This window comes from Cupressus sempervirens, chromosome 2 (assembly GCF_028749045.1).
Source record: "Cupressus sempervirens isolate cs-2001-9-10 chromosome 2, ASM2874904v1, whole genome shotgun sequence".
Lineage (NCBI taxonomy): Eukaryota > Viridiplantae > Streptophyta > Pinopsida > Cupressales > Cupressaceae > Cupressus > Cupressus sempervirens.
Window position 1 is genome coordinate 565,625,235 of NC_143119.1, and position 7,634 is coordinate 565,632,868.

Below are 7,634 nucleotides of genomic sequence, written 5' to 3' on the forward strand. Positions count from 1 at the left end.
TTTTCAGAATGGTTCGGCAGCGGTTGTCGTTCCAATGGTGCCGTTGTGGTGGTTGCCTGGGCAGCGATCTGAAGGGCGACCCGTCGTCTAGCAGTTGGCCTGCGCATCACGAGTGACAAGGGAGCCTTTGTTATCGGAAGCTCCCCGTGGTCATTCGATTAGAAGAGCCATTGCTTGTTTGAGCAAGGACGAATGCAGCCTCGGATTCCAAATGAAATCAACGATTTCGGATCTATATAAGAGCGGAATGAAGCAGCAGCACAGCCCGTTTGCTATGCGCGCCTCCCCAAAGATGCTCTTCTTTCTCACTCCATTGCCACAATTTCGGGAGTTGTTCGACAGCGGTTGTTGTTCCAATGTGTCATTGCGGTGATCTGGAGAGCGATGCTAAGGGGGCGGGAGCTTGTGTCTAGAATTTGGGATGTTTGTGCGAGCGAGCAGGGGAGCTTCTCTTATCGGAACCTCTCCGTGGCCTTTGAATATATAGACCCAGTGCCGACGATATCGATGGATGCGAGCCCTTGGATTCCAAATTTGTCCACAGCTAAGATTGGTTTTTGTGAGAGATGGGCACGAAAGCACATCCCGATTGCTACGCGGGAGCTCCCTAAGGTCGCCTCTGTGCCAACTCGATCGGCACAACATTGGGAATGGTTCGACAGCGGTTGACGTTCCAATGTGTCATCGGGGGATGTCTTGGAAAGTGGTCTTTCTTTCAAGGGCGAGCTCGCGTCTAGACCTTGGAATTGTGCGTCGCGTCACAAGTGAATGGGGAGATCTCTCTGTGAACGGCGGCATGGTGATTGCAAGAGAAAATTGACTTAGTCGGAGCCATTGGCCTCGGGCCATTGTGACGGCCTCGCAATTTCTCTTTAATTGCAACCTATGTTTGCGCAGTAGCAGAGTTTGCATGTAAGATGGGCCTTGTTCTCGAGAGTTCCAGGAGATGACCTCCGGAACTTTTGGATTGGGCCCCTTCAAGGTGAAATTCATCCAGTTGATCGGATGAGCTCGATGACCATTTCAGTCCCTCGGCTCCATGAACTCACATCTCCTAACCGATGACAATCTTTTGCTCCTCTGCCGACCCCATAAAAAATTGGGTCGTGAATGGCTGTTTGGTAGGAATTTTAAAGGATTTGGATTTTTAAGGCGGATGTCGGTGTGTTCGCTAATTTCTAATGCAGAGTGAGCCTCGCACTAATAGCTTGTATAGGAGAGGTGGTTGCCGCGAGCCTCTCCCGTGCCCCCCTCATTGATTCAACGCCGGTGTCAAGGCGGATGGATATGTCAGATTTTGAAACGGTGGACGCCGACGTTGAATCAATTAGAGGGGCATGAAGCCCACCCCGAATGTGCTATTCCTCGACTCTCCTTTAGATCATGTTTTCTTCTCACTCAGCTGGCGCAATTTCCGAAAAAGGTTTCGCAGCGGTTGCCATCCCTCACCGCGTCTACTTGGTGATTTTAAAACTCGATCTAAAACGGGAGCCCTCGTCTAGCACCTCCGTCCGGTGTTGCTCGGGTATTGCATAAAATTATGCCGTCGGCGCGAATCCCCCAACGAATGCCTACGCTTGGACCCTCTCTTAGATCACCTTCTTCGATCACTCGACCGACGCAACTACGGAAGAGACTTGGCAGCGGTTGCCATTCTACAGCGCGTCTGTTCAGCGATTTCGAAGTTGATCTAATGGCGAGCCCTTGTCTCTAGGCATGAGGTGGGTGGTTGGCGCTCTAGTAAAATTTTTTTGCGTGCCTATCGCGGCTACAAGGGGAGAGGTGGTTGCCGCGAGCCTCTCCCGTGCCCCCCTCATTGATTCAACGCCGCTGTCAGGGCGGATGGATATGTCGGATTTTGAAACGGTGGACGGCGACGTTGAATCAATTAGAGGGGCATGAAGCCCACCCTCGAGGGTGCTATTCCTGGACTCTCCTTTAGATCATGTTTTCTTGTCACTCAGCTGGCGCAATTTCGGAAAAAGGTTTGGCAGCGGTTGCCAGCCCTCACCGCGTCTACTCGGTGATTTTAAAACTCGATCTAAAATGGGAGCCCTCGTCTAGCACCTCCGTCCGGTGTTGCTCGGGTATTGCATAAATTTATGCCATCGGCGCGAATCCCCCAACGAATGCCTACGCTTGGACCCTCTCTTAGATCACGTTCTTCGATCAGTCGACCGACGCAACTACGAAAGAGACTTGGCAGCGGTTGCCACTCTACAGCGCGTCTGTTCAGCGATTTCAAAGTTGATCTAATGGCGAGCCCTTGTCTCTAGGCATGAGGTGGGTGCTTGGCGCTCTAGCAAAATATTTTGCGTGCCTATCGTGGCTACAACGGGAGAGGTGGTTGCCGCGAGCCTCTTCCGTGCCCCCCTCATTGATTCAACGCCGCTGTCAGGGCGGATGGATATGTCGGATTTTGAAACGGTGGACGGCGACGTTGAATCAATTAGAGGGGCATGAAGCCCACCCTCGAGGGTGCTATTCCTGGACTCTCCTTTAGATCATGTTTTCTTGTCACTCAGCTGGCGCAATTTCGGAAAAAGGTTTGGCAGCGGTTGCCAGCCCTCACCGCGTCTACTCGGTGATTTTAAAACTCGATCTAAAACGGGAGCCCTCGTCTAGCACCTCCGTCCGGTGTTGCTCGGGTATTGCATAAATTTATGCCATTGGCGCGAATCCCCCAACGAATGCCTATGCTTGGACCCTCTCTTAGATCACCTTCTTCGATCACTCGACCGACGCAACTACGGAAGAGACTTGGCAGCGGTTGCCATTCTACAGCACGTCTGTTAAGCGATTTCGAAGTTGATCTAATGGCGAGCCCTTGTCTCTAGGCATGAGGTGGGTGCTTGGCGCTCTAGCAAAATTTTTTGCGTGCCTATCGCGGCTACAAGGGGAGAGGTGGTTGCCGCGAGCCTCTCCCCTGCCCCCCTCATTGATTCAACGCCGCTGTCAGGGCGGATGGAAATGTCGGATTTTGAAACGGTGGACGGCGACGTTGAATCAATTAGAGGGGCATGAAGCCCACCCTCGAGGGTGCTATTTTCCTGGACTCTCCTTTAGATCATGTATTCATGTCACTCAGCTAGCGCAATTTCGGAAAAAGGTTTGGCAGCGGTTGCCAGCCCCTCACCGCGTCTACTTGGTGATTTTAAAACTCGATCTAAAACGGGAGCCCTCGTCTTGCACCTCCGTCCGGTGTTGCTCGGGTATTGCACAAATTTTTGCCATCGGCGCGAATCCCCCAACGAATGCCTACACGCTTGGACCCTCTCTTAGATCACCTTCTTCGATCACTCAACCGACGCAATTACGGAAGAGACTTGGCAGCGGTTGCCATTCTACACCGCGTCCGTTCTGCGATTTCGAAGTTGATCTAATGGCGAGCCCTTGTCTATAGCCATGAGGTGGGTACTTGGCGCTCTAGCAAAATTTTTTGCGAGCCTATCGCGGCTACAATGGGAGAGGTGGTTGCCGCGAGCCTCTCCCGTGCCCAGCTCATTGATTCAACGCCGCTGTCAGGGCGGATGGATATGTCGGATTTTGAAACGGTGGACGCCGACGTTGAATCAATTAGAAGGGCATGAAGCCCACCTTCGAGGGTGCTATTCCTGGACTCTCCTTTAGATCATGTTTTCTTGTCACTCAGCTGGCGCAATTTCGGAAAAAGGTTTGGCAGCGGTTGCCAGCCCTCACCGCGTCTTCTTTGTGATTTTAAAACTCGATCTAAAACGGGAGCCCTCGTCTAGCACCTCCGTCCGGTGTTGCGCGAGTATTGCACAAATTTTTGCCATCGGCGCGATTACCCCAATGAATGCCCTACGCTGGGACCCTCTCTTAGATCACCTTTTTCGATCACTCGACCGACGCAATTACGGAAGAGACTTGGCAGCGGTTGCCATTCTACAGCGCGTCTGTTCTGCGATTTCGAAGTTGATCTAATGGCGAGCCCTTGTCTCTAGCCATGAGGTGGGTGGTTGGCGCTCTAGCAAAATCTTTTTGCGTGCCTATCGCGGCTACAAGGGGAGAGGTGGTTGCCGCGAGCCTCTCCCGTGCCCCCCTCATTGATTCAACGCCACTATCAGGGCGGATGGATATGTCGGATTTTGAAATGGTGGACGGCGACGTTGAATCAATTAGAGGGGCATGAAGCCCACCCTCGAGGGTGCTATTCCTGGACTCTCCTTTAGATCATGTTTTCTTGTCACTCAGCTGGCGCAATTTCGGAAAAAGGTTTGGCAGCGGTTGCCAGCCCTCACCGCGTCTACTCGGTGATTTTAAAACTCGATCTAAAACGGGAGCCCTCGTCTAGCACCTCCGTCCGGTGTTGCTCGGGTATTGCATAAATTTATGCCATCGGCGCGAATCCCCCAACGAATGCCTACGCTTGGACCCTCTCTTAGATCACGTTCTTCGATCACTCGACCGACGCAACTACGGAAGAGACTTGGCAGCAGTTGCCACTCTACAGCGCGTCTGTTCAGCGATTTCGAAGTTGATCTAATGGCGAGCCCTTGTCTCTAGGCATGAGGTGGGTGCTTGGCGCTCTAGCAAAATATTTTGTGTGCCTATCGCGGCTACAATGGGAGAGGTGGTTGCCGCGAGCCTCTTCCGTGCCCCCCTCATTGATTCAACACCGCTGTCAGGGCGGATGGATATGTCAGATTTTGAAACGGTGGACGGCGACGTTGAATCAATTAGAGGGGCATGAAGCCCACCCTCGAGGGTGCTATTCCTGGACTCTCCTTTAGATCATGTTTTCTTGTCACTCAGCTGGCGCAATTTCGGAAAAAGGTTTGGCAGCGGTTGCCAGCCCTCACCGCGTCTACTCGGTGATTTTAAAACTCGATCTAAAACGGGAGCCCTCGTCTAGCACCTCCGTCCGGTGTTGCTCGGGTATTTGCATAAATTTATGCCATCGGCGTGAATCCCCCAACGAATGCCTACGCTTGGACCCTCTCTTAGATCACCTTCTTCGATCACTCGACCGACGCAACTACGGAAGAGACTTGGCAGCGGTTGCCATTCTACAGCGCGTCTGTTAAGCGATTTCGAAGTTGATCTAATGGCGAGCCCTTGTCTCTAGGCATGAGGTGGGTGCTTGGCGCTCTAGCAAAATTTTTTGCGTGCCTATCGCGGCTACAAGGGGAGAGGTGGTTGCCGCGAGCCTCTCCCGTGCCCCCCTCATTGATTCAACGCCGCTGTCAGGGCGGATGGAAATGTCGGATTTTGAAACGGTGGACGACGACGTTGAATCAATTAGAGGGGCATGAAGCCCACCCTCGAGGGTGCTATTTTCCTGGACTCTCCTTTAGATCATGTATTCTTGTCACTCAGCTGGCGCAATTTCGGAAAAAGGTTTGGCAGCGGTTGCCAGCCCCTCACCGTGTCTACTTGGTGATTTTAAAACTCGATCTAAAACGGGAGCCCTCGTCTTGCACCTCCGTTCGGTGTTGCTCGGGTATTGCACAAATTTTTTCCATCGGCGCGAATCCCCCAACGAATGCCTACACGCTTGGACCCTCTCTTAGATCACCTTCTTCGATCACTCGACCGACGCAATTACGGAAGAGACTTGGCAGCGGTTGCCATTCTACACCGCGTCCGTTCTGCGATTTCGAAGTTGATCTAATGGCGAGCCCTTGTCTATAGCCATGAGGTGGGTACTTGGCGCTCTAGCAAAATTTTTTGCGAGCCTATCGCGGCTACAATGGGAGAGGTGGTTGTCGCGAGCCTCTCCCGTGCCCAGCTCATTGATTCAACGCCGCTGTCAGGGCGGATGGATATGTCGGATTTTGAAACGGTGGACGCCGACGTTGAATCAATTAGAAGGGCATGAAGCCCACCTTCGAGGGTGCTATTCCTGGACTCTCCTTTAGATCATGTTTTCTTGTCACTCAGCTGGTGCAATTTCGGAAAAAGGTTTGGCAGCGGTTGCCAGCCCTCACCGCGTCTTCTTTGTGATTTTAAAACTCGATCTAAAACGGGAGCCCTCGTCTAGCACCTCCGTCCGGTGTTGCGCGGGTATTGCACAAATTTTTGCTATCGGCGCGATTACCCCAACGAATGCCCTACGCTGGGACCCTCTCTTACATCACCTTTTTCGATCACTCGACCGACGCAATTACGGAAGAGACTTGGCAGCGGTTGCCATTCTACAGCGCGTCTGTTCTGCGATTTCGAAGTTGATCTAATGGCGAGCCCTTGTCTCTAGGCATGAGGTGGGTGCTTGGCGCTCTAGCAAAATCTTTTTGCGTGCCTATCGCGGCTACAATGGGAGAGGCGGTTGCCGCGAGCCTCTCCCGTGCCCCCCTCATTGATTCAACGCCGCTGTCAGGGCAGATGGATATGTCGGATTTTGAAACGGTGGACGCTGACGTTGAATCAATTAGAGGGGCATGAAGCCCACCCTCGAGGGTGCTATTCCTGGACTCTCCTTTAGATCATGTTTTCTTGTCACTCAGCTGGCGCAATTTCGGAAAAAGGTTTGGCAGCGGTTGCCAGCCCTCACCGCGTCTACTTGGTGATTTTAAAACTCGATCTAAAACGGGAGCCCTCGTCTAGCACCTCCGTCCGGTGTTGCTCGGGTACTGCATAAATTTATGCCATCGGCGCGAATCCCCCAACGAATGCCTACGCTTGGACCCTCTCTCTTAGATCACCTTCTTCGATCACTCGACCGACGCAACTACGGAATAGACTTGGCAGCGGTTGCCATTCTACAGCGCGTCTGTTCAGCGATTTCGAAGTTGATCTAATGGCGAGCCCTTGTCTCTAGCCATGAGGTGGGTGCTTGGCGCTCTAGCAAAATTTTTTGCGTGCCTATCGCGTAAAGCATGTTTTCTAGTCACTCAGCTGGCGCAATTTCGGAAAAAAGGTTTGGCAGCGGTTGCCAGCCCTCACCGCATCTTCTTGGTGATTTTAAAACTCGATCTAAAACGGGAGCCCTCGTCTAGCGGCTCCGTGCCAACTCGATCGGCACAACATTGGGAAATGGTTCGACAGCGGTTGTCGTTCCAATGTGTCATCGGGGGATGCCTTGGAAAGTGGCCTTTCAAGGGCGAGCTCGCGTCTATCCCTTGGATTGTGCGTCGCGTCACAAGTGAATGGGGAGATCTCTCTGTGAACGGCGGCATGGTGATTGCAAGAGAAAATTGACTTAGTCGGAGCATTGGCCTCGGGCCATTGTGACGGCCTTGCAATTTCTCTTTAATTGCAACCTATGTTTGCGTAGTAGCAGAGTTTGCATGTAAGATGGGCCTTGTTCTTGAGAGTTCTAGGAGATGACCTCCGGAACTTTTGGATTGGGCCCCTTCAAGGTGAAATTCATCTAGCTGATCGGATGAAGCTCGATGTGCTTGTATCTATTCCGAGACGGTAATGATGGTCATTAATCTGTGGCGGTGAGTATTATCCCATTCGGTAATCGCAATGGCGGAGCTGGTGGGAAGTACTTGTCGCTTTGTTTTGATGGATATACCCTATATGTAGGTGTCTGCACGGCTTGCAACACACTGCACATTTGGTGTTCGATTCTAAGATGCGCTTGTTGCTGAGTGTGTATGGAGTTGTATCTTTTAGCCAAGGGCTCCGTCTCATTGGCACGTTCTATCATTGCATTTTTATCCTAC